General features: G+C 37.1%; 2 long non-coding RNA genes across 3 annotated transcripts in view; one reads left to right on the top strand and one right to left on the bottom strand.

The window, feature by feature from the left end:
* LOC139077947 (uncharacterized) overlaps window positions 1–5,204 on the bottom strand; it is a 38,946-nt gene extending 33,742 nt beyond the window's left edge. Inside the window, exon 1 of the long non-coding RNA XR_011530622.1 lies at window positions 4,925–5,204. This is a non-coding gene — a long non-coding RNA (uncharacterized lncRNA). The remainder of the gene's footprint in view (window positions 1–4,924) is intronic.
* A 5,273-nt stretch (window positions 5,205–10,477) lies between these two features.
* The window catches only part of LOC139077945 (uncharacterized), a 224,472-nt gene continuing 207,366 nt past the window's right edge, over window positions 10,478–27,583 (top strand). For both annotated transcript variants that reach the window (XR_011530621.1, XR_011530620.1), the window contains exon 1: window positions 10,478–11,228. This is a non-coding gene — a long non-coding RNA (uncharacterized lncRNA). The remainder of the gene's footprint in view (window positions 11,229–27,583) is intronic.

The raw sequence follows: 27,583 nt of genomic DNA, 5'->3' as shown, positions 1-27,583 counted from the left end.
AGATGACATGAGGGAGCTGGCATTCAAGGATAGGGTCCTGTTGGAAGGTAGTGGCCAGATCTGAAGGGTTTTTTTGTTGTTGTTGTTTTTTGCTGAGGAAGATTGGCCCTGAGCTAACATCTGTTGCCAATCTTCCTCTTTTTGTTTGAGGAAGATTTGCCCTGAGCTAAGATCTGTGCCAGTCTTCCTCTATTTTGTATGGTGGTAGTCACCACAGCATAGCAGCCAATGAGTGGTGTAGGTCCGCACCTGGGAACTGAACCTGTGTTGTGAAGTGGAGTGTGTGGAACTTAACCACTGGGCCACAGGGCCAGCCCCTGAATGTGACTTTTTGATAAGTGCAATTAAAATAATTTAAAATTTGGAAGATCCATATTAATCATCTGAAACAGCTATTAAAACACGCCACTCTTTTCCAAACACACGTCTGTGTAAGGCCAGATGTCCCTTATATATTTCAACTAAAGGAACATATCATAACAGATTGAATGCATAATCATATATAAGAATCCAGCTATCCTCAATTAAGCCAGATATTAAAGAGATATGCAAAAACTAAAATAATAACACTCTTTTCACTTTTTTATTTTGCTTTGGAAAATATAATTATTTTTCACAAAAAATGTTATTTATATTAACATACAATGTATTCATCACTTTTACTTTAAAAGATTTACTAAAATCTCTAAAATACTTCTCAGTTTTTATTTCTTATATGGTAAATATCAATAGATGAAATTCACATAAACAAAAGCTCTTCAACATCTTCAATTTTTGAGAGTGTGTGAAAGGGTTCCAGGGCCTGCAAGTTTAGGAACTGCTGATTTAGCCTGTCCTTGGGGGCTCCCCCTCTCTTTGTCCTGCCCCCATGAGCCCTTCAGAGTTATTTGGGTGATACCTCACAATGACTATTGCTGCCAGGGCCTGAGGGGACCACCCGAGTCCAGGACACAAATTCATGTCCAATACTCTACCCAGCATGAGGTCTGAGGTCCTGCTGTGGTACTGATCTCTCGGAATCTTCACTCTACCGAAACCACAACAGGACATCCCTCTCGCCCTCAGGGGGTTACATGGTCCTCTGCTGGCAACTATGCTGTGGATACCCTGCATCTCAGGTGGACCTTTGTGAAAACAACTTCCCAGGCTTCTGCCTGAAGTATTCTCCTAAAGCCTCAGTGAGGAGCACATGCAACTGAGTATGGGGCAGTTCAGGTTTTCTATACTCTTTTCTTCTCTGGTGCTGATGACAAAACCCAAAACAACCAAATATAATACAACAAATCTTCATGCCAAACAAATGCCCTGGCTCCTCCCTCCAGTTGACCAGACAATCCCAGGCTTGTCTAAATGGCCGCTGAAGTTCAAACTGGCTGCTTTGCTATTGTAACCTACTTTTCCTCCCCAGATCCCCACAGTACCTAGTTGTATATTTTAGTTGTGGGTTATTCTAGTTGCGGCATGTGGGACGCCACCTCAACATGGCCTAATGAGTGGTGCCATGTCCGTGCCCAGGATCCGAACCAGCGAAACCCTGGGCCGCCGAAGCGGAGCGTGCCAACTTAACCACTGGGCCATGGGGCGGGCCCTATAGCCTTTTACTGAATGAATGCTAAGGTGCCAACAGAAAACAAACTTTACTTTTCCTGCCACTAACCTTTCCAACTTGGGCTGTGGGATGGTTTACTCCGTCCCCCTGGATGAACTCTCGGGTTTGCCTCAGATTTTTATTCAACTACACTTAGATAATAAAGAGCTCAAATCAAACTCCAGAGAACAGTCTCACTTCAGTTGTTAAAATGTCCAAACTAGAGTAATAATCAAATTCAAAGATTGAAAATTAGTGCTTCTGTCTGCTTGGCTCCAGCGTGAAAGTGCTGGTCATTCCAGATTTGTATGTCTCTTTCTCAACCTCTGACTGTCTTTCTCTTTGCTATTGGCTCAAAGTAACAGTATCAGACTATCTCTCAACCTTCTGTTTTGCCCATGTAAATCAAATCTTAATCAAGTTGATCTTTATTTTTTTTTAAAGATTGGCACCTGAGCTAACATCTGTTGCCAATATTTTTCTTTTCTTCTTCTCCCCAAAGCCCCCCAGTACATAGTTGTATATTGTAGTTTTCGTGCTTCTGGTAGTGCTATGTGGCATGCCGCCTCAGCATGGCCTGATAAGTGGTGCCATGTCTGCACCCAGGACCCAAACTGGCGAAACCCTGGGCCGCCAAAGCGCAGAGCGTGAACTTCACCACTTGGCCACAGGGCCGGCCCCCAAGGTTGATCTTTTGTCAGCGGCAGAACTTTACAGATTGTTAATCTGTGAAGATACTTCTCTAAGTTTGGTAGGTAGGTTACCCTGGTGGTAGTTCTCAATGAAGTCAGCGCCCCCTTCCCCATCTCCTTTCTCCATGATTCTCCTCACTTTCCGCCATCCAGCAATTGAAAGGTATTGTTTAGCGCCACAGCTCTCCAGGATCCTGCTCCAGCATGGTGGCAGTTGTTCAATATTTTGAACATCGCCACTGAATCAACCCACATCTGCAAACTTCCAGAGATAGGGGTCAAGCTCTTTGGTGGTCCCTCGAAGCCCTTCTTGGTTGGTGCCCTCACACGTCACCCTTCACCACAACCCTATCCAAACCGATGTCCTCGATCTCCTCTATAGGTTCTGCAGTGCTGGCAGTGTTGGGCCGCACACTGTCGAGTATCCATGGATGATCCAGCAGCTTGCTTTTAAAGGAGGAATACTTGGTAGCTGCTTTTTATTCTAGACTTTTGGGGTTTGTCTGAATCAGTAAATATCTACATAAATGTTTATTTCCATGACTAATTATACATATAATTACATATATATTACCATATGTAATATGTCAATTACATGTATGTATATATATGTTTGTGTACACATAAAACTTTTGACACTATACTTGGATCATTAAAATACATAGAGAAGTGACTGTTTATATCATCTAGAACAGGAAACATCAACGAGAAGAATCTGTGTGTTGAGGAAATAGAAAGATCACTTACGGGAAAATTAACTGAAGGAAGAAATAGTGGAAATAAAATAAACTCCACACTTCAGTTTTTCAAATGTTCAAAAAATGTTCTATTTATTAGGTTTAAAATGGCATTATTTTTACTCATCAATATTCTCCCAATTGAAAACTTTCTTCCCTCTGCCTCCTTTTATTCCATCTCTATTTCCATCATCGTCTCACTGAAGTCGTTCAACATCATGCAATAATTTATATTCACTCATTTAGAGTAAAAGCCTTATCATACCAAGCAGGAGAAGAAAAATGAGTTGTCTTATGCTTATGAGAGTGCCAAATGCCTGATCAGCATAAAGAGAGGAGCAGAGAAGGAACTAATTGTTGCCTTAATGCATTTTGAGACATTAGTAGGTCAAGGATTAAGACAGGGAGATAATTCAGAACAGAGAACCTAGTAAGGTTGCTAATGGATTTCAAAGGACCACAAGAGGAATGTGATGTGTTTTGAAAATATTGATGAGTTTTTCCTGAGGGTCCTCGCAAGTCTGTGGCGCTGTCTTCCATGATCTAGTGTCTCTCCCTAATAACAGAAGAATCTCACATTGCTAATGCAGTCAATGTTGCTTGCTGAATGTCCCACAGATTTTCACTGATCAACGCAATGGAGAACTGCCTTTAAACACAGCTACTCATAAATTTGATTATTTTAGATATGGATACTTTTATGTCTCTCATATCAATGGTAACTTTGGAAGTGCTCTGAGTATGAAACTAATAGATTAGAAATCAAGAAATGGTGGCAGGTTTATACAAATATATCAGGGATATATCACAAGACAGCCATTCAAAAGGACTCAAATTCTATGTTTTCCCTACATTTGTGTATACAGACAACCCTAGAGTAGCAATGATGGAGGTGGAGAAATAGTTAAAGAGAACTCATAACTCGTCCTTAAAAGAGGTTATTGCTATTTAATTAGAAGACTAGAAATGAAGTTAAACAGCTTATTACATGTATTTTTTAATGCCAGAATTACAAATTACCTCAATTATGCATATATTTTGCAGTTGATAATTTTGGTTCTTTGTATTTCAGAGTTCTGAGGAAATATTGGGGAAAATTGAGAATTAGGATCATGTTCAAGTGAGGCTAAATCAAAACAGAAACCAAGCCTTATGAAAATATTATAGACGTTTATAAGGGCAATATGTATTTTAGAAAGAAAGTACATATTTAATCATGCATCTATTATGAGCTTTCTAATTTGACCCCCTGACTATCAGAACACCAGGCATCCGAAGCGGAGCGCCCTGGACTTTTACCTACTAGGCCATAGGGGCTGGCTCTGCTCTTAGACTTATTATCAGGGAGGTAAGTCACACCAAAATCCACATCCTTCTGATGGTTCCAGAGTTCACATCCCCAGTCATTATGATGCACCTCCAGTTCATATTCTCATGCTTTCTTCATCCTGCTATTTAATTTATCTCCCTAGTTACTTACTTTATGTCTGTCTTTTCTCATACTTCTTTCCCTTCTTAGGACTGATTTTTTTAATAGACTCTCTGCTATTCCTTTCCAGCCTGCTTTCTAATACCTAAATTCAGATATGAAATATATTCCCTCCATTCCTGACTACTACTACCTCAGATACTCCTTTCATCTTTACAATTTAACTGAGATTTTTCTGTCCCCATTTAAACCCTTCTCCTCCATGACTCCCCTGCCCAGTAGAATCCAATCTAGGAAATGCTGGCTTACAGGAATTGTTGACCTCATTCTTTCTCAACTTTCTTATGATTTATTAGAGAGCATTTACGAGGGGGGGTGACAAAAATATATAAAGAACATCATGCTAAAAAACTTTGTATAACAGTGTGCACGCACATCATTGGTTCAAAAGTTGGTATAAAGCTAAACATAGACTTACCTTATCCCTCATCATTTGTGTTTCTGAGTATTTACCCAATTGACTTGAAAATTTCTTCCTACACAAAAGCTTGCACACCTGCACGTGAATGGTCATGGGAGTTCTGTTCATACTCATCAAAAACTGGAAGTAGTCATCATATCTGTCAAAAGGTGAATGAAGAAATTAACTGTGGTACATCCATACAATGGAACACTATGCATCAATAGAAAGAAATGCACTATCATGCCATTGAAGACATGGATGAATCTTCAATGAATATTGCTAAGTGAAAGAAGCCAATCTTAGAACGCTATGTACTTTATGATTCCATTTATGTGAGGTTCTGAAAAAGAAAACGCTATAGAAACAGAAGCCAAATCAGTGGTTGCCAGGGAAGCACATCTTCCCTCAGTCAAATCTTAACATGACTGCAGACTTGTAAGTAACCACGGGCCGGAGGACCCAGATAAGCTGAACCAGGGTGCCTGACCCACGGAAACTGTGAGGTAACTAATGTTTGTTTTAAGCTGCTAAATTTGGAAGTCAATACATGTTAACTCTGTAAATAGGACAGTTTTGAAACTAAATGCAAAAAAATGCTATGCCTTCTACCTTTTCAGAACAATAAGACTTTTGAGTATGTACTATATTTCAAAGAAAATTCCTTAACATGAGTCGATTGCATTCTCTTGTCATTTTCTCCCCAATAAGTGCTGACTCTGCAATCATTACTAGGAACAAAGAAAAAAAAGTGCCTTTAAACATGAAATAGGACAAAATAAATGTTTGGTCCTGCCTTTTGATTCCTCCTAAATGTGTCTACATTTTTAGCTTTACAAGAGGAGCAGGCTTCTTTCACGTGTTTTATGCTAATGGAATGGAAAAGAGGAAGGGATGGTTCTAGATAAAGAAATAAAAGACTGTTATTTAGACTTAGAGGAGGAAATAAAAATCAAATAGAATCCAAGATAGTTTAAAATGTCAAACTAATTTATCTGGTTCCTCATTCATATCATGTTTGAACTGCTCCCTCCACTGAGCTCTCTTTTCTATACAAATGTGGCCCATTTCCTATACAGATATTTTCCTTTGCTAATGTTCCCCATATGCACAGATCAATCTTCACACCTTCTCACATTCATTTTGCCTCTTTTGGCATGAATTCTGTTGGCCTGCCATATGTAACCATCTCTGCAACATTTCCAAACCTCATTTAAAGTTTGAAAAATATCCTTCCTTGCACTTTGCATTTCTTTGGAACTTGGCATAAGTTTTCTCCATCAAAATCTGACTGATCATTTTTTTTTTAGCTAGTTAATTTTGAAGAAGTATTTCCTCTTACTTTTGTTATGTTTGGCCCAACTCGGAGATCAGAGAACACAGAAGTGTAGCAATGTGTCAGAGAAATCTCTTTGTAGTACCGTCAGGGCGATCCTAATAGACAGGTGGTGTCTTCGTGGGACAGCTGGAGTAGATTAGAAAGTTCTCGTCTAAGCTTTTCGCTGATTTTTTTGTGTGTGAACCTCCCTTGGCTCAAAAAAGATCCTACAGCAAGTGACCATTTACTATCATAGCAATGAAGGTTTGTCACATACGAGATCTGATTTAATTTGTCATTCATAGAATGGTCCTTGCCCCAAAACTAAAATTTTGTATCCTAATTTATCTACTGGCTCTATGGACACAAGCAAATTATTCTATCATAATTTATATCACCCACCATAACACGGACTAGGACAAATGCTTATGTCCTCACTCCAGGTTGAATCTTCTTTCTCCCCCTCTATACCTCCTCCATTTTCTAAAATCTGGGTCAAATATCACTTCCTTCACAAATCCCTCAAGATTACACCCACAATGATCTCAACTTTTCTAATCTTTCAAAGCATTAATTGACTTTCTCCTTTTAGCTCTTAATTATAGACTCTCACACAGGCTGGAATATTCCTCCATCTTTTCTTTGCCTGACAAACACATACTTGTTATTGAGGCCTTACAGTAAGCATGGTCTCCTCCTTGAAGTCACCCCCGACCTCTCCCAAGGAAGAAAATACCCTCTTGACACTGCACCAAGGCATCATGTGTTTGAGAACAGAGCACGGATCCCTCTGTTTGATAACATTTTTACCTTCTCTACCTCCTCATTGCAGAGTGAGCTCCTTTCTGGTAGGCAGTTAATCATGTCCAACTCTGCCTCACCAACGCCTAGCCTTAGGTCTGGAAAACTAAAGCAGCTCAATACATATGTGATAAAATAATAGATGAGTGAACACAAAAATTAAATCGATGAACAGGTAAAGGAATGAATTATTACATTGTTATGTATCCCAAATAATTACCGATGCATATAAATTAATTCATTACATGTATCAATTAATCAACTAATTATATGCATGAATTAATCAATCATTAGGTTTATCAATTTAGGACCATCAATTAATAGTATGCATGAATTAAAGATTTTGTGCACATTTATTTTTTGCTAAATAAATGGGAAAATTGAATGCATAAGAGATATGTATATGAACTCTCCTACTTAACTGAGGAAAGAGATTTTGTTTTATTCACTCATATAGTCTGAATATTTGTGTCCCCCCAAAGTTTATATGTTGAAGTCTAATCCCCAATAAGATGGTATTTGGAGGTGGGGACTTTGGGAGGTGAATAGGTGATGAGGGCAGAGCCCTCATGGATGAGATTATTCCCTTTATAACAGAGATCCCAAAGAGCTTCCTTGCTCCTTCCACCAAGTGAGGGCACAGTGAGAAATCAGCTATCTATGAACCCAGAAGTGGGCTCTCTCCAGATACTGAATCTTCTGTCGCCTTAATCTTGGACTTACCAGTCTGCAGACTTTTACTGTTTACTTTTTATTATAGTAGCCCAAACAAACTAAGACATTTACGCTTTGCATATTTTTAACAAAAAGATTCTTATTAGAAATAAATAAATATTTTTATTATTATTAGAATTTTATTATAAATAAATAAATAAATTTTAAGGAAGTTAGGAAAATAGAGAAGAAAATAAGGAAGAAGTTACTGGGAGGAAAAATATGGATAAACGTAGCATTTTAACCATAGCACCTAATATATTTTGTTTACATGTTTTCCATTTGGTTATTTTCATGTTTTACCATTTTGTGTGCCATTAGAATGGATGTATAATACTCAATATAATAGGCTGTCATAACTTAACTTTTTGAAATCCAGCAGCCAAAGACCATGAGAACACATCTGAGTGAAACTAAGTAAGGTTATTTGGCTTGCTGTAGCCAGGGGCGAGTCCTCTCCAGAGGACCTGTGGGGGTCTCAGTAGGAAGACTTCGGAGATATATTGAAGGATGGAGCTTGTGCCGGGTGATTCCAAGTAGGGTTTAAAGAGGAGGGGGCCATTTCTGAATTGGATGCTGTCAGAACTCAGGGACAATCCAGGGATTGGCTATCGTGGCAATTATTCTTTAGGAGGTTACAAGATTAAAGCCATGCTGGTTGTCACCGGTAAATAAGCAGTAGTCACTGGGGTAATACAAAGGAGGAGCTGTTTAGTTGTTTTGTGGTTGCGACTGTCCTCGCCTCCATCTTGTTTCAGAGGTGGTCACAGCCACGCCTCCCAAATGAGTGTTGATGTTTTATGTGTGCTGTCTGTCACAGCCCGCTCTGCCTGCCTGCTGCCAAGGCTGATACTTTCTGAAATGGTTCACTTATTGTTGGACATTCAGTTTTTCTACTTTTTCATTTCTGTGATGTACTATGCTGAGCATCGTTATAAATAGGCTTAAAATAAAATTAAAAAAAGGATCCCAAAGATGGCTATTAGTATCCATTGGTGGACATTTTCCCTTTGATCTCTTCTGTTGCCATTACTTTCCTGTGAAATTGCCCTATACCAGTTTGAACCATCAACAGTAATATCTGATACTATATCGCCATCGTTATTGTGGATTGCATATTTTAAAAACTGATTGTTAATAGGCAAAAATGAAATACAATTTTAACTTTTTTGAACTTCTATAATTATTTGTGAAGTTGAACTTTTTTTCTTAATGACTTTCTGGCTTGTATTTGCTCTTTTTGAAGTATCTGTTCGAGCTCTTTGTCAGTTAGTTGAAGCCCTATGTATCTTATTGAATCTCTGTTAGCTCTTCAAGTAATAAGCTGAAAATAATTTTTATAGTCTAGTCTAAAAATAATTTTTAGCGTATTAAAAATATATAGTCTAGTCAACTTTCTTTTTTTGTACTTTTTAGTATTTTCACACATCCTTCCAAATTTGATCCTACTATGTTAATTTTAACTATAATTTAATATTAATTTTAATTCTTCAATCTATCTGAAATTGTTTTGGAGAATGGTGAAAAATGCATCCCTAAAATAGTACTATGGTAGACATTAATATCTACTCAATTTTTCATCATGCATTGTGTTCATTTTCCTACACAGAGTAGCATCTTTGGACAAATTTGCATATAGTTGTTGAGACTAAAACTGAATATTTGATACATTTAGAAAAGGTGTTTTAGGAGACAAAATAAATAACTTCTTGAGGGCAAAAAATTTCAACTATTGGTAGAAATCACAATAGATATTGTAATGGAATGAATGAATGAATCGGAAAAGAAGAGCAATTATTACTATCACACAGGAAGCTAAGGCAACATTTTTGAGCTGCATGCTTCTTTATAAAATTAGTTCATTTAAATTTTCAAAACAAGATAACTATGTTTTACTTTAAGCTACTAAATTTGTAGTTATTTGTTTTGCAGAAATAGAAAATGTAATGGTTTTTTATTTTCCAAAATATTTTTGGTTGGAACTCCACTTGAAAAATAAAGGAGACCTCCTCAAAGGACGACAAGCTTCCACGATGTATGTATCTGAATTTTTGTTTTATGTAATTTTGATTTTAAGTTAGCATGATAAAATTCTAGATACCAAGTATATTCTTGTAAACTCCTATTGGATGACATAATCCATGGGTAAACAAGACTTTCAAAATGTTACTATTTCAGCTCTACATCTTTCTCAAAATCGACTTATAAAATTAACTAAATATAAGCAAAAGACACTCCTAAAATGACTTAGAATATATTCTTGTTTATTAGTTATTTTGTACTGACTTTTATTTCTGATTGTAGCTTTCAGGTACTAACGGAAATGTACACAATAGTAAACTACATATTTAAAATTATTGTTTAAGTTTTATTTCAATATGTTAATAATTGTTTTAAGTATTGAAACAGTAAATATTATTTTAAACATTTAAGCCTAATGTCTTTGAATATACATACCAACGTACATGGATATTTTATACATATAAATGTTATTTTATACATATAAATGTGATTTGGTACTTTAAGCACATATATGTATATATATTTTATATTTTTACATACATTCAAAGTATATGTATATTTAAAATCTATGATACCTTCAAAAACATAAACAATTGCTTTTCCTCTGATTTTGAAGGCTAACCCCCACCAGAATCCCTAGCTCTGAATATGACACACTCACTATATTCACTTACGACAATGTTGTCCATCAGTCTTGTCCTGCAGCCAGCAACTGCAGCCATGATGTTGTCCAGCACTTTCCCTGTAATTATTTTTCAAGTCATTTCCAGAGTACTTCATAAAACATTTTTAATGTTCTATGTGGAAACAGATAATTGCTTTTTCAAGGGCTTTTAAGAAATGTAGCTTTATTTTAGGTTGTAGTTAATTTTGTATTGTTACTTTTACCTGAGGCATAACATATAATGTTTTTGGTTCTTAAGACAAGGTTTCATGGTTGCCTTCTAGGAAAAACAATTGCTCTACAACAAGGAAGTCTTTTTTTTTTTTTTTTTTTTGCATGGGGAGGGGGAAAAAGCAACCTTACCATTCCCTCTCCCATATGCTTCAACTTTCATGTCTGTTTTGCCATCTATTCCATTAACACTATGATTAATGAAAGCTCTCCAGAATTTCAAATACCTTGAAAAGTAGCCAACGCCTGCACTTTGGAAGCTACACTGAAAATAAATAACAATAAAAACAGGGTGATCCAGGCTTTTGAAGTCTTTAAAGACATCAGCCCTGTGATCTTTGTACCACTGCTGCGGAAAAGAGGACAACATTTCACATTTCTGGCATTACTAATGACAGCACGGCAACTGAAAGAAAGCATGAATTTCTGGGAGTAGCATTAGGATACAGGATTCCTGCTGAGCTCACCAGTTCCTTGCTCTGCACAGCTGCCTTCTCAGTTGGGGGTTTTAAACCAGCACTGTGAGAAAGACAGAAATGACCATGATGCATTTTCCTCACTATGAGAAAAAGGTAATGTTCAATTAACGCTTCAGCCTACGGCTTTCCAACTGACTTATTTCTGTCTTTTGTTTGTATGTTTTGCTTTGGGTGTGTTTTGTTCCTTTTCATTTTATGGAATAAAATGCTTAAACTAAAAATATCTTTATGCTTGCAGTTATGCGAGAAAGAAACTGAACTTCTTTGGCTTTGCTGAAATCAATAAGAGTTGGAAGAATTACAGTGCTTTTAAAAAATGTGTACATGCATACCTATAAGATATTAACATGGGATTATGCTCACCTAGCTAAGCTTGCACGGAACCGTAAAAATATTATGACTGAAAGAGTAGAGCTTGTTTTAAAAGTATTTCAGTAAATGCAACATCTGACGTTGAGAACGCATATGTTTACTTTACCTGCTGTTCTGTTGTAGAATTGTGTATAAATGGTATTAATGATGAGCTCTACTTTAAGGCTGGTTTAGGTACTAATAAAAAAAAGTTAAATGCAACAAAACAATGTTTTTAATTTTCCAGCCATAAAGAAATATATTATCTTCATTTACACTTGTTCCAAATTGTACTTGGAATTGCGTAGATACAAATTAATAACATGATTTTACAGAATCCTGTTCTTTGTAGGGTTATTCAGTTCTGTTTTCTTAGAGAAAAGCCCACTAGGGCTCTTAGTTGTACCCTTTTTTTTCCTCTTTGAGGATAATTTATTTTACAAGCCCAGAATGATATAAGAAAAAAGAGCTATGTTAAATGTGTACATGTTCATACATGAGTGAGTATAAGCTTAACTCTGACTTGGGTCTTATGAATTTCCTCTCAAATTTTCATTAGCCTTCTGGTTGGAAAGAGGAATGATTTTGAACTTGGATAATATTCTTAAGAATGAAGTTCAGGAGTTGAATGTTCATTGGAAACACGTCAGTGTGGTTTTATTTTAAGGTTTGAACCAAAACTGTGATCACCACTACTTTGGTAGTCACTCCATATAAAATCTGGTCAGCAATTCATTTTACAAACATTTACTATGCGCCAGGCACTGGGCTTAGCAACAGAAACAGAAAGATAAGCATGTGGTTCTTTTTTTTTTGTAGTCTAAATCTTTTGATCAATGAGCTGTTTTATGAAGAAGGGTCTGATGTTTAACTCTATTGCTGTACAACTCGTGTTGGAGGAGAGTTTTGCAGAATTTATTGAATTTCACCTCCAGGTAGACTATTATTTGCCTGGTAGGCAATTGGTCTACAAGGGATTCATTTTTACGTCATCAGGCAACAACTATGTGTTGAAGGACTATATTGTACCAGGCACTGTTGTAAACACTTGAGATGTAGCAGCAGACAAGCCCAACGGAGACTACCCTGGAGTTGATATTCTAAAAGGGGATTAAGGACAGAGAGATACCATGAACTTTCACACTTGTGTTTAGAAGGATAAAGGGACAAGGGTGACCTAGAAGTTGAACCTGCTCACTTGATCCTATAGCAATTCATCCAGCACAGCTGATTTTCATATTGGGTGATACTGACCCAAAGGAAAAGAAAGAGCTTCCATAAATATTTGTAAGTACTTTCAGAATACTTGGAAGTGACTTTAAAGTCAAACGATAAATAGTTTGTAATAATATTGTTCTTCCAAATTCTGTGTTAAGAAGAGTGAGAAAAAGTTATTTTACATTATCCACACAGTTTAGCGATTTTAAATTTTGGATACTTATAAGCGATTTTCTTAGCAATAGTTTCTCTGATGCTTTCCCTTGACCTACCAACTGGCCAAACACTGGGTTCTTAATGTCCACTGAAACTGCTCTGCTCTCTCTGTTAGCCTGCTTTGATTACTAGTGACAGTGCTCACTGGACACGCTTCTGGGATTTCACCATGGAAGGCATTTGGAAAACGTGCAGTTGCAGCTTCATATCCCCTCTATTTCTCATTTTGAATACTTCACTTTACTATTTCAAGATTTCAGTAAAATACGTTTTTCCTATTTTCTTTTTTGATCTCTTTCCTGATTACTTTCTCTGTTTCTTCCTGATTTCTTTCTTCCTCTATCTGTCTATCCATCTATCTATCTATCATCTATCAATCTATCTAGCTAGCTACCTATCCATCAACAAATAAGCATATAATCTTTTTAGCTCATCTCCAGGTATTTCAAATCCATTTCTCCATTGTCATGTTTGTTATAACAGTTGAAAAAACTAAGTTCCCAGGCTCCCTTGCAGTGACAGTGGCCATATTATTTAGTTGTGGATGCTGAGACATGAGCATAAATTTTTTAAGAGCTCTATGAAAAATATTGTTTACCTGCTATAAGAGAAAGATATGGCTGGCATGGCTTCTTCTCCCTTTCTTCATGAAGGCAGACTGGGATGCTGAAAGCTGCTGCATCCATTTTGTGACCAAGAGGAGGCAAATATGAGGATATCCCAAGACAATTTCAGAAATTCCAGCCTTAACCTGCTGAAACCACTGACCCAATGCCAGTAGCCTCCCTCAAGACTCTTTGCTATGTCAGAAAAATAAACTAATATTTATTTAGCCACTGTAAATGGTGTTTTCTCTTACTTTTAGTTGGAAGCATTCGTAGCTGATGCTCTATGTATAAATAATTGATTAGAGATTGTTGAAAGTTGAGCATCATGTTTCAAAATAAAACACTTAACAATAAAGGTAAAATGCAGCTCTTGCCTTTAAGGACTTTATAGTGAACATTTTATATAGTAAACAAGTAAGAATCAAAAGATTTTCTGATACTTGTCCAAGGTCTGAGACCAATTTGCATGGGTGTATTTCCTATTGTTTCTTGGTGCTCATTTCCTCCTATGTAAAATAAGAGATGACATTATTTCTAAGGTCCATTGCAGATCTAAAGTTCTGAGTTTATTGGAATAAAATGGATTGTAAATATATGGATTTATAACCACCACCTGTCAAGTGATATTTTAAAATTTGTATTCCATGGATACTTTGGATATGAAATAAATCATTGTGCTTTTACTGTTCATGTTTAGAATTCTGTGCATTCTACATTGAAAAAGCTGGGCTTTGAGTCTAAGCCTTTTGACGTGCCATTGTATACTCTAAAAATCTAATTTATTTAGTTATTTACCTACTGAAATTGGCATAAAAATGATATCTGGAAGTGTCCTTTAGGAAGAATTTTCCCCAGCACAACTCTATACAACCTCATTATCCATCCCTGTTTTGTGAGTACAAAATCCAGGCAAAACAGTATGAAGGTATGTCTGACATACTAGGTATTCCAGCCTTTTTGTGCTATCACTGTGTAATTGTATGAAATTGGCATAAAGAAGTTTCATCGATAGCAAGAAAAATGTTCTCAAATTGCTTTCGGGAGGCATAAAGCATAACAAATAAAATGTTGCTCTACCATTTAACAATGTCTGAGCAAATGTGAATTAAAGAGGAATTGATCATAAAGAACATTAATTTCAAGGCCTATTTTATTTTCCCATCTCATCTGGCAATAATATGGGGTTATGCGAGCTTATCAAATGCCGTGTGCTCTAACCAAGACTTTTTTGGCCATAATAGGTTGGTGCTTAACTCTGACTTGTAATTTGGTTGATTTTGGAAACTGAAATGTGCAAAGAAGCCATTACTCAAAATAAAACATGGATAAAACAGAGACCATGCAGAAAGGAGAGAATTGATAGCAAGCAAAGAGCTTTAACACAGGAAAGAAAGAAAGGAAAGATGGAAGGAAGGAGGGAGGGAGTGAGGGAAAAAAGGAAGGAAGGAAGAAAGAAAAAGATATGTATGTATTTGCGTGTATGTGTGTGTGTATGCATAGGCAGGCATGTGGGATAATTAGGGAAGGAGAAAGAAAACCCACCAATATAGAGGTTGTGTCCTTTTCATGAGATGAGGAAACTATTGCCACATGATTATCACCACCTCTTGTTTTCCAGAGTAATGTGAAGCCCATGAACTGGAGAGCCGATTTGATACTTAAAAATGAAGGGTCTTGCTTTTTTTTTTTTTTTTTAAACAAAATAACATCTCTGAGTGGTAGTGGAGCATAAAACAAACAGAGATGACTTTTTTCTACATGCTGGAAGCAGTCATCCCTGTTGCCAAGGAAACACCCTCAGGCGGCAAGGGTCACCTCAGGAAACAATTGGAAGACTTCAAAAACAGATCAATAGAGAAACGCCAAGACCTGAACTCCCCAGCTAATGCTGTCTCCTATTTTAAATGTCATTTTCAACAAACATTTGCTCATGTGATTACTATGTACTGGGAAGTAGGAAGGCAAATTGAATGTGTAATGTCTAGTCCAGTATTTTCAAGCTCTGCTCTTCGAAGCCTGTGGTTTTCAGTAGAGATGCTTTGAAGAGGGAATGAGCAGGACCAGCAGCCTGGATGATGGACTGACATTTAGGTTTAAAGAGAGAAGCTGCATGTGACTTGATTTGAAGAAAATATTCTACTCATTTAAAAAATTACGGGTTCCTTACGTATACAAGGGCACTTGATTATACTTTGTTCTAAATTAGTGAGATTCTGTTTAAATTTCTGAAAATCTTTGGTCATATGTTAGGTTGTGCAGATTTTGTGTCAATAACTAATTCATTCTTTTACCAAATATTTATGATTTTATACTATGAGCCAGGTACTACTCTGGAGATGAGAAGCAAATAGAACACAGTTCCTAAATGTAAGGTCTGGGGGTACTCAATCTGATGAAAAAGGTAGATACAGAAATAAACAATGGAATTACTTGCAGAGGGAGCAGAGCAGGATGCTTGTAATTCTTCCTGGGGAGGTAGGAAAGGCTTTTGGGGAGAGAAAATGCTTGATCTTAGCCTTGAAGAATGGATAAACATTAAGCAGGAATTCTAGCACTGGAAGGACATTCTAAGACAGAGACAATAGCAAATGCAAAGTGCAGAATATGAAAAGCAGATTTCATTGGCATTCTGTTGATATAGGTCAGAGTGCCTTTGGAGATGAGTTTGGAAAAGGAAAGTAGGTCTGGATCAATAACATCCTTATATAGTATGAAAGAGTTTATACCCTACTGTTAGTTTTCCAGATTTTTCCTTTATAACTTTAGATACAGCTAATGGGATTATTTAATGCTATAATAAATAGAGCTTTAACTAGCTTGGTATTATTCTCCTCATTTCCCCTTTTACAACCCAGAATTCTTCACAAATACCTATGTGCTGTCAGATAGCTTAAAAAATTGGAATTTCTGCAACTGTTTATTATCTAAAGCAAGAATTGTGAAGTCTAGGGATCAAGTCTTTTCTTATTAAAACTCACAATAATATTCGATTTATTAAAATACAAATAATGGAATTTTATAATAGGGGTTGGGATGACCTCCGAGTTCAAAGTAACCAGCAGAATTAAGTTGTCAGTAGCGATCGTTTCTTCAAATCACATACCTTTCTTTTTGTCAGAAAATTCAAAAGTGACAAATGCAGACAGCTCTGGTGACTACTAATGTGTTACATTCTACGCTGAAATGCACCTTGTTAACTCTTCCTTTATGAGGGACAAGAATAAAACTTTGTATATAAGAAAATGTGGAGGTTCGTATGTTCAGAGCTAAAGCTTTTTGGCATCATTTAGGTTAGCCACCTGTTCCAGCCTGCATTTGCTGAATAAATTAGATGCTCTGGGGAGAGTGTATGCAGCTGATTGGTCTGCCTTGTTACCAAGGCAACCATTTTTCTCTCTGCTGTATGACTCTGAAAGGGTTCATAACCCATTAGTGCTCCTCTGGGCAAGAACATGAGAAAATTTCTTTCCTTCTTTTTTTAAAAATTCCTGGTCAAGATCATGGGATTAGTGGCACTTAACGGATACTCTTACCATACTGTTTATTCGGATGTATATTTTTCAAATGTTTGAGAGACTGAGGTCCCAACCTTAAAGGCACATAAATAACAGCTAACTGGAGGGATGCTAATGATAACTAATAAAGAAAATTGAAAATATTTCCAATCTCAAGTGAGTTTATCTAAGGCAATATATGTAAAACAGATTCTCTGAATTCCGTCCAAAAGACAGAGAATGAAAAGCCATTTTCCCAAATTATTCCATCTATTATTTCTATCAGGATTTTCTCACTCTGCAGAGATGATGAAACATGAAAGGACAACAATTTAGCAAAGCTTTTATCAGATACACCAAACCTTAAGTCCAGGGGCTAAGAGGTCATGTTCTGAATGCCAAAGGGCTGGGGGAATTGTGGGGAGATGGCTGACCCCACACTGTGGTAACACCATCAGAAATCAACACAGATTTTCACCCCCAAGTGACATTTAGACCTCAGCATATTACTTTTCTTCTGTTTTGTAATCCATATTTGTCTTTCCTCTCCTCCTTTGTATGCTGTCCCTTTGTATTTTAAATCTTCATGCATTATAAAAAAATCAGTAAGCTTCCCAAAGAGAGAAATTTCTCCAGCACCCACGTTGCACCAGGAGTCTTACATGTTATGCCATTGGTTTCATTCTTCATGTCAACTCAACCAGATAGATATCATTTATCCTGTCTTACAACTGAGTATTCTGAGACTCAGGTGGATTACGCACTTGCCCAAAGTAATGGTGTTGGTATTCATATTGAGTTCTAGCTCATTCTGAAGCCATGCTTTTTCACTATGCTACGGTGTCTCTAAAGTTCTGTAATAATACTAACAAGATATGTCCTTTCTGAACATGGAAATATTGGGGAGAAAAAAAGCCAGATGGACTCTTAAAACATTTAAATGAAGCCTTTTGAAGGGCTTCTTGTTCTATTATTTTGGATTTTTTTTTTCACAAATTGAATGCAACTTCATGCTCTGCCTAATTCACTATAGTTCTGAAGCTGTTGTACATATTAAGAGGAATGGCTTTGTCATACATGGCAATTCCTGTGGCATTTCTTTTTATTATCTTTGTATAAATACTAGAGAAGCTGATTTGAATCTTAAAGGCCTATTTTGTAATTTTCTGATTTGTTGTTGTTCTCCATTGTGGAAGAATGTATAGCCCGCTGTGCCCACAGTAAGATTGCTAAGACCTCTGTGAGAGATTAGGCTCATGTTGTGACCATGGAAAAATATTAATGCAATTAGATTTACTCTGATTTTTTATTTTCTACCAATTTTAATTCTGCATTCTGAGGTTTCAAAGCTAGAGTTGACATTTTTAGATAAACAGTTCTTTGATAGATACAGGAATATTTTAAGATATGACCACACCATGAATAGGCAGTTTTTAAAAAGTACAGTTCTCAGGGTCCAATAAAGCGGTGCAAATATTTCACTTGGTGTGAAGGCAAAAGAACCCTTCTTGGTTGAGTATATTGGGATTGATCCTTGCTATGATAAAAGATTAACAAACACTTCACTAGATATCATAAATATGCAGGAAGAGCACACAGATATTATTCTTCCAGAATATGGGAATTTGGCAAAAGAAGAAAATGCGTACTTTAATCTGTTGCAATCAAGACCAATTTGCTTTTTTTCCCTCCCGTTTCCAGCATCAGTTTAACGTTTGAAAGTTTCTCCAAAGAACAGGCAATTATTTACCATCTGAAAAAGAATGTTATGCAAAGGCATTCTATTGACAATTTTAGAAATACCCTTAATTTAAACATATTTGCTTCTGTCATTCTCTTCCACAGTTATCTAGATTAGATTAAAATGCTACTTTTGTGCTCCAAATAGTACGCTAATGTCCTAGTTTATTCAACATGCTTTCAGCAACCATTTGTGGTCTCCCCTGTGCCAGGTACTCTGGTAAGTGCTGAACACCCAGAGATGAACATGCAGTCCCTCTCCTGCATGAGCTCAGTTTTATGGGGGACATCTACAAGACTGCCAGTGATCTCGGTAGGGTAAATGCTGTCATAGAGTCTAATGAACTTGTGGATTGAGGGACATATTAGAAAGTGTTTCCAAACAGAGAGATTCTTCCAGCACCTACTCACTCTTCATCCTGAATCACCTTCCATGTTTTGTACTGATCACTGTCCTACTATTTGCTTTCCTGTTTTCAGCCACAACCTTTGGATGTGTCAGAGTGTTATCTTCCCAATTACCACCTTGTTTATCTTAGTTCTGGTTTTCCTCTCTGCCTGTGCTGTCGAAGTCAATTTGAACAATGACTTTCCTAGGATGATTTCGCTTTGTTATGATTGTATGGATACTTGTCTCTCTAGGATAATCCTGGCCTTTTTCTTCCGACATTGCATTTTAATTACAAACTTTTAAACTGTTGACCTATCCGTTAACTCCAAGTGAGGGTGTGTGTAGGAAATATTTCTTCCTGAGGGATCTCCCCACAGGGAGTGCTTTTACTACAGGTTCACCTAAGTCACACACTGCCCTCAATCAAACGCCACCCCTCAATAATGTCTGTCCATCTCTGCTGAGTATTTTTGCAATATGGGCAATTAAGTTTCATGATGCCAACTAGAGGCCACAACACCAACCAGGAGAGCAACTAGCTTATAATCATGAAAGTCATCAGGCACCTTCCACCAATGTTGGAAATCAACACAGTCCTAAGGTCTGGATTTATTCTGTGTTGCTCTAAATCTAAATTTTAAGCACCCCTCTTTTGAACACAAAAGAAATCATATTGAACATATTGTTCTACAACTTGCTTTGTTCCCAAATAATTTGGAGACCTTTTGGAGAGCTAAAGACAAAATGGAAATTTAGTGACAGACACTGGGCAGTCCAAATCAAATCTGCAGAAGGAGGGAAACCAAGGCTGCTCTGGGGAGGTCAGAAGCAGCAACTCAAGAGGCCATTGCCATGATGTAAATCAGTGCACACTGTCTTTTGTCTCTGGTTGTCCTTCTTCCACTTTATAAATTCCTAAGGGAGAAAATTTGGGTCTATCTTGGGTCACATGTCTCCACACTTGCTTCAGTCAACCATGGTCAGAAAGACTGGTGGAATTGACCACTGAGGAAACAATTGCGAGTGTTCCAGCCACTCCAGCTTGTGTTTTGCAATTACACTTTTCCTTATTTCCTTGAAAGGACCTAGTTTTCAAATAAAAGTGGCTTGCCCTCACCAACTGTCAATTTACTACCTCAAGTCTGAACTACCAGCCAAGGTCTCTTTTCTGAACTTATTTCTTCTTTCTTGAAACTATCTGAACCACAAATTAACCTCTCCTGCTTATGTCCTTCCTTTTCTTTTTCCCTATGGGCAATATTCTTTTGTCATGAATTTCCATAACTTCACTGATCTTGATTTTTCTTGAAAATTGATTCTGGTTCTCTGCTTCATTATGTGATCTCAGGCTTCCCAAATAATAACTCTCTTGATACAAAATTGTCTCCATGTAGGGCACTCCTAATTAACTTTCCAGTGGCTCTGGAGCTGGTCCTTGACATGTTGGATCTTGAAAGCAGAGGGAATAAAAAAATGTATGGAGGCATGAGGAAGCATAGTGGTTTTGGGGGACATTAAGGGCACAGTATGGTGTGGATGTAAGGATAGTTGAGTCTGCAAAGGTAAGAAGAGATCATGGAGAACTTGAAGGCAATGATAATCTTATGAAGAATTTAAGTAAGAAAATAATGTGGCTAGATAAGCATATCAAGAGAAAGCTTAGCTTGGTGTCAGGCTTGGAGGCCATTTAAGGGTTATTAAAATAATTTAAAGAAATACAAAGAGTCTAAATCAATGTAGTGGTAGTGGAGGTGGAAAGTGGAGAACGAATATGTGAGATGTTTAGGAGGCAGAATTTATTGGACTTTGTGGAATAGTGAGGGAGCAAGAGTTGAAGTTGACTCTGAAGGCTCTGATGTTTGGAGAGGTTGATGACATCATTCATCTAAAAGAAAATACAGAGTGATAAAGTGTGGTGGAAGTGTGTATGTGTTGGGGGGGGGGGGGCGGTTAATACATTTACTTTGGCTTAGGAGTCTGTGGGTCATTTAATCAGAAATGTCCAAGGAGCAGATGTGTATGTGGGACAGGAGCTCAGGAAACAGATCTGGGTTTGGGTCCTAAAGTTGGTGGACAAAGCTAATGAAGGGTAGATGAGACTGAGTATGAAATAGGTTACTCAGGAACAGTAAAAATAAGTAAAATAAAAAGAGGGAAAGAAGAAAACTCCAGGAAATAATTATTTTCACAAGATGAGAACAAGAGAGAAACCAGCAAAGAGTTTAGAAAGAAATTCACAGAGACTGGAGTTTACTTTTAACTATGCAGGAGAGAGTGGTGAATTGATAGTTAAGGAAAAAAAGTCTCTTGGGGAGGAGGGTACGATTAACAGTACTAAAAGTTACAGAGAGCAAGTAGAGTAGGGTATAATTTATGTAGACCCAAGTGATTACTAACCAGTTCCTCTGAGTCCTTCACTCTTGGAAAGTGCTTAAAAACTTAGCTTCTCCCCCAGAATGGATGTGACCCCTGCTCAAGGCAGGCAGCCTTAACTTTCCTGTGAAATTCATGATTCCATAATCTGATTGCTGGGTCCTAAGTGACATGGCTCTCAAGACTCCTAATCTTTTTCTTGTTGTTGACCTCTGGCAATCACAAAGCTCTAAAGTCTGTTAAAAAAAACAGAAATCTAGTCATTGTTTTATTTTTTAATGATAAAATGCAACATTATTATTGCAAAATTTCAAAAAATATAGGAATATGAAACAAAGGAAGTAAATATAGAAACATGTAATGAAGAATGTAAAATATGCCCAGATGAACTGTCCTGCCCAATGATGTTCATTGCTAATCCTTTACTGCATATGCTTTAGCATTTAAATTTATACTCCAGAGATTTTTCTGTGTATATACATTTTTAAAATAAAAAGTGGAATTTTACTCTTCATACTATTCCTTACCAGCATTTTTACTTGACTGTAAAAACTGTTATTTACATCTTTCCACGTACACAATAGTGCAAGATTTCCATCATGCTTTTTAATGGTTATCTGGGATGCTGTTGACCCTCATGTGATTTATATAACTAATTTCTTCCTGATGGGCATTGAGTTATTTCCAATTTTTAATAGCATATGTAACATCAGGATGGCTACATTTCTACAAATATCTTTATACATTTGCTGATTACTTTCTTATGATACATTGTCAGAGGTGGAATTTCTGGTCAAAGGTATAAACATTAACATTGCAATAGATGTTGCCAAACTCCTGCTGATAGCTTAGAAGGTTATTACTTTTTCTCCTGTACTGTTGCCAACAATGGATTTAATAATTTTTTTAAAGTGTTTGTTAGCTTGATAAGCTATGAAAGTCTCAACCATTGCCTGGGTCTCTAGAGCTGGATGCATATCTAAGGCTCTTGTGCTGTGACTGTCCATGAGTCTGACGTTATAATAATGCAGACTTCACAACTCCGTCATCTCTCTGAAGGGAATTTTCTTAGTATTTAAAAAAATGTTTGGGTCTTACCGCTCTGGTTTCAATAGTAGTCACTCATTTATAGCAGCTGAATGGACCTCCTCTGTTAAGTGATATCTCCATTACTAGAACACTTTGCTAGCATCTCTTAGAGGATATGAATCTTCCTAAGATTTTATTTCCTCTTCTATCTGTGCCCTAAGTCTACCTTTCCAAGAAAATCTACTCCTCCACTTTCAAATATACCAACAATGTCTGCCTTTGTATTGGCTTTTTATCTTCAATAGGTGAATCATTCATGTTTTGCCAGAGCTGACTAGAAAATAGATTCTGCAACCTGCACAACGGGCAGAAGACCCTTCCCAAATGATGGTGGTATCAGTACACATGCATTCAAAGGCAGACTTCTTGGACAAGGCATGTGACCAGATGCTGTAGCTTAACTTCGAGCCTCCAAAGGTTAACTCACACTTTTATTCTTTTTTATCACAATGATCAGCATTTTGTTGAGAGAACCTGTACAATACATGCAAAGTTTCTATCCCATATCCAGCTTCTAGGATAGAGACTTCTCTACCATAAAATTGAGCTGGGTAACATTGACTTGAATCACTCAGAGGCAAATTACATCACAGGAATGGTTGGGGCAATTCTAGGACTTGTATTGAGGGTTCCTGCCGCCTCATTCCACTGGGGCCGACATCTGGAAACCTCTGATTTTGCTTCTATATCTAAGGTTTTATCAGACAATACCTTTGTGATCATTACTATCAGTTTTTCACTAGAATGTGAGCTATTTAAGGTCACAAAATCTTTGTTAATGATCTTTATATTCCCCACACTCTCAAAGGACTTATTCAGACCTGAGAGATACTGAATGAATTAACTGTTAACTATGAGAGATACTTTCAAAGAGGAAGGCAGACATATGGAAAGTATAAAAAATTCCTAAGCTTTTTCTCGTTTTACTGCTACCAAGCTTATTCAGGCTATCTCTATTCTCTTCCGTCTCAAAGCTTTCCCAAACAATGAATAAGGAAGAAATGGCTAGCCCGGGCAGCAATTCCTCAGGGTATAAACCCATGTCACATCCCAGGAATTTGCTGCTCCTCAGAATGCGTCTCAGATCTAGTGATTCAAAGGTGTCATTTTGCCCTTTCTCTTGGGATATATTGTTTCTGTCTTGCCTTTTCTGGTTCTCTGGTCGTGCTCTCACCACCCATGCTGTGATGCTTATGAATTCCTTTGTTTCAAAGTTTTAGCCTTGTCCTCTATTTGGCGGAAACCCTATTCAGGACAGTAATTGATGGAGTGCTCTTGGAAGACGGTTTGAGGATGTCATGAAAAAAGTGCTGTTTAAATTAACTGGAAAGCACACCCAGTACCTCCTTAAACACTCTGAGTTTGGAATCATTTTCAAAAGAAGAGAATCAAGATGAGCTCTAGTTTTATGGCTATGTCATTACCTTTGAACCAGGTCCATTTGAAGGGATGTATTCAAATTGGGGTCCAGGATTATGAGCAGAAAAAAAAATGAGGGCTGGGTTTATTTTTCTCTTCACGCATCTGATGGTACAGCCTCCACTGGAATATTTATATTTGTAGTAATTTCCTTGTCTTGAGTTAAATAACAATTGTGGATTGATATCTGTTTTCCTTCATCCTGAACTTCTAGAATTCTGGGAAAAGACTGAAGGTAGCAACTCATGAAATTTGATCCACAGGAAGGGTATTATTTAGTAAAGATGAGAGAGCCAGATAAATGGAGGGAAATATTTTTCTGGACAGGATGTAGCATTTCGAATGTATAATCTTGCCTTTGGTTCATGTCAGTGGTTCCCAAATTGTTTGCACATTAGAAACCCCTGAGTTGCTTTAATAATAATAATAGCAAATGATAAAAAAAAAAGCCAATGTCCCATTCCAGATATTCTGATTCAATTTTGGGGTTCCTAGCTGGACACTGATATTTTGGAAACCCTTGAGTGACTCTAATATGCAGCCTAGTTGAAAACCCATGGTCTATGGAGCAATACTCTACTATATTCTGATATTGTCCTTTAATATTTCCTTAATAATTCTGTTATAGTTTTCTTGGTTGCCCACAGCATTTGTAACATTGCACCTCTTAAATATCCTTTATGTTAAAATAAGAAAACTACGCTTTTTATAAAGAAGAAACTTTATTGTTGTTATATATTTTCTCTCAAAATGGGTTTTCAGGAGGTGGAATGACTGTCACTCAAGTATGTGCAGAATGCAGTGATTTCTTTGGCTTCTCTGGTTTTATCAGGGCTTTGTACAAGGGTCCTCAGACACTGTGGAACCCATCACTGATCTGCTAATAAATACATACTGTCTTATTCCATAAGATGCCAACCGAATGCTCTGCTTTCAATCAGCTAGAAACAGCTTTAATCCCTTACCGAGATGAATTCCTTCTAACTCGGTGCTCTTCAAAGTAAATCGACTCCTGTACTCCCCGGTCACCATCTGCTTCTTGGCCACCTTTGGCCCGTGGGTCTTCAGGAAGGCCACATGATATTTCTGCTCTGTAAAAATGAGGAAGATAGATGACAGAGCCTCTCTAAGACACCCTTTTAACTTTAGGTTCAAGGAACTATAATCTAAACAGACATTTCAGTGGACCACTGAACACTATTCAGACCTAATAGCAAGAACAATAGGCTTTATCTTTTTTGTAATTTTGTTTGTAGCAGATTATTATAGCCAAACCAAATTGTTCTGAAGGTCCACGGTCTCCTAGCATGTGAACATACATACAGTAACGCATTAAAAAATACAGAGCTGATAGCCAAGGCTTGGTACTGATTGTCATAGGAGTTACACACTCTTATCAGACACAATTCCTGGTCTTAAGAAGCTTTCTATTTCTCATCAGGAAGCTAAGGCAAGTACACAGAAATATAAAGTACAAGGTCACACGTCTGTGAGATTGGTACACACTAAATCCTAGTGTTTGGAGGCAATGTTTTCCACCAGCATGAGATGTGGAGAATACTGCACAACTGAAAAAGCGCCCCCAGCTCTTCTCCTGGCATCCACTCTTGCCCACTGCAATCACTGTACCAGGTCTTTTTAAAAATCACTTTTTTCACATAAGTGTAGATTCACACGCAGTTGTTAGAAATAATACAGAGCGACCCCATATATCCTTTACCCTGTTTCCTCCAGTGGTAATTTTTAGTCAGAACCAAGATACTGACATTGATATAATCCACCAAGCTTATTCATATTTTCCCAATTTTAATTGTTCTAGTGTGTGTATGTGTGTTTAGTTCCATACAATTTTATCTGTAAGTTCCTGTACTCACCAGCACATTCAAAACCCAGAACAGTTCCATCCCCACGAGGGTCCCTCTCTTTGCTTTTTTATAAATACTCATGTCTTCCCCATTTCCCACCCCTTCTCTATCTCTAAACCCCAGCAACCATGAATCTGTTATCCATTTCTATAATTTTGTCATTTAAAGAAAGTTATGTAAATTGAATCATACAATATGTAACCTTTTGGGATTGGCTTTTTCACTTAGCATAATTTCCTTGAGATTCATCCAAGTTATTACATGAATTAATATTTCATTTCTTTTTATTGATGAATAATGTTTCATGATATTCCATGGAATGGGTGGACCGCAGTTTGTTTAAGCATTCTCTCATTGAAGGCTATCTGTTCTGTTTTCAGTTTTTGGCAATTACAAATAAATCTGCCATGAATGTTCATGTACAGGTTTTTGTGTGAACCTAAATTTCCGTTTCTCCGGGGTTAAATGCCCAAGAGTGCAATTGTTGGATAGTGTGATAATTGCACAGATGATCTCTTATAAGTACAATTTGGTTGGGTCCCTCCCCTTTTTAAATTCTTTCAATGGCATTCCATTACTCTCAACATCAGAAGAGTAGGCATCAGGACCTACAAAGCCCGGGCATATGCATATCTGGAGTCTGCTGTTTGTTCTTGCTCTCCTTTTCCTTCCGCTACCTCTCCCTTCCAGACACATGAGCTTTCTTTTATTTTCTTAAATGTGCCATGTTTAAAAAAAAAATTTTTTTTATTGATATCATAATAGTTTATAACATTGTGGAATTTCAGTTGTACATTATTATTTGTCTGTCACCACATATATGTGTCCCTTTACCCCTTATGCCCACCCGCAACCCTCTTTCCCTCTGGTAACCACTAGTCTGATGTCTTTGTCCATGTACTTGTTTATCTTCCACATATGAGTGAAATATGTGGTGTTTGTCTTTCTCTGGCTTATCTCGCTTAACATAATACCCTTAAGTTCCATTTATGTTGTTACAAATGGGACAATTTCATCATTTTTATGGCTGACTAGTATTCTATTGTATATATATACCACATCTTCTTTATCCATTCACCAGTCAATGAGCACTTGGGTTGCTTCCACGTCTTGGCTATTGTGAATAGTGCTGCAGTGAACATGGGGTGCATAAGTCTCTTTGAATTGTTGATTTCAAGTTCTTCAGATAAATACACCGTAGTGGAATATCTGGATCATATGGTATTTTGATTTTTAATTTTTTGAGAAATCTCCATACTGTTTTCCATAGTGGCTGCACCAGGTTGCATTACCACCAGCAGTGTATGAGGGTTCCCTTTTCTCCACATCCTCTCCAACATTTGTTATTTTTTTTCTTGGTGATTATAGCCACTCTAACAGGTGTGAAGTGATATCTCAATGTTGTTTTGATTTGCATTTCCCTGATGATTAATGATGTGGAACATCTTTTCATGTATCTATTGGTCATCTGTATATCTTCTTTGGAAAAATGTCTGTTCATATCCTCTGCCCATTTTTTGATCAGGTTGCTTGTTTTTTATTTTTGAGTTGTGTGAGTTCTTCATATATTTTGGGGATTAACTCTCTGTCAGATATATGATTTGCAAATATTTTCTCCCAGTTGGTGGGTTGTGTCTTTGTTTTGTTCCTGATTTCTTTTGCCTTGAAGAAGCTCTTTAGTCTG

Source organism: Equus przewalskii, chromosome 20 (assembly GCF_037783145.1).
Source record: "Equus przewalskii isolate Varuska chromosome 20, EquPr2, whole genome shotgun sequence".
Classification (NCBI taxonomy): domain Eukaryota; kingdom Metazoa; phylum Chordata; class Mammalia; order Perissodactyla; family Equidae; genus Equus; species Equus przewalskii.
This window is presented reverse-complemented; position numbering and strand designations above follow the sequence as displayed.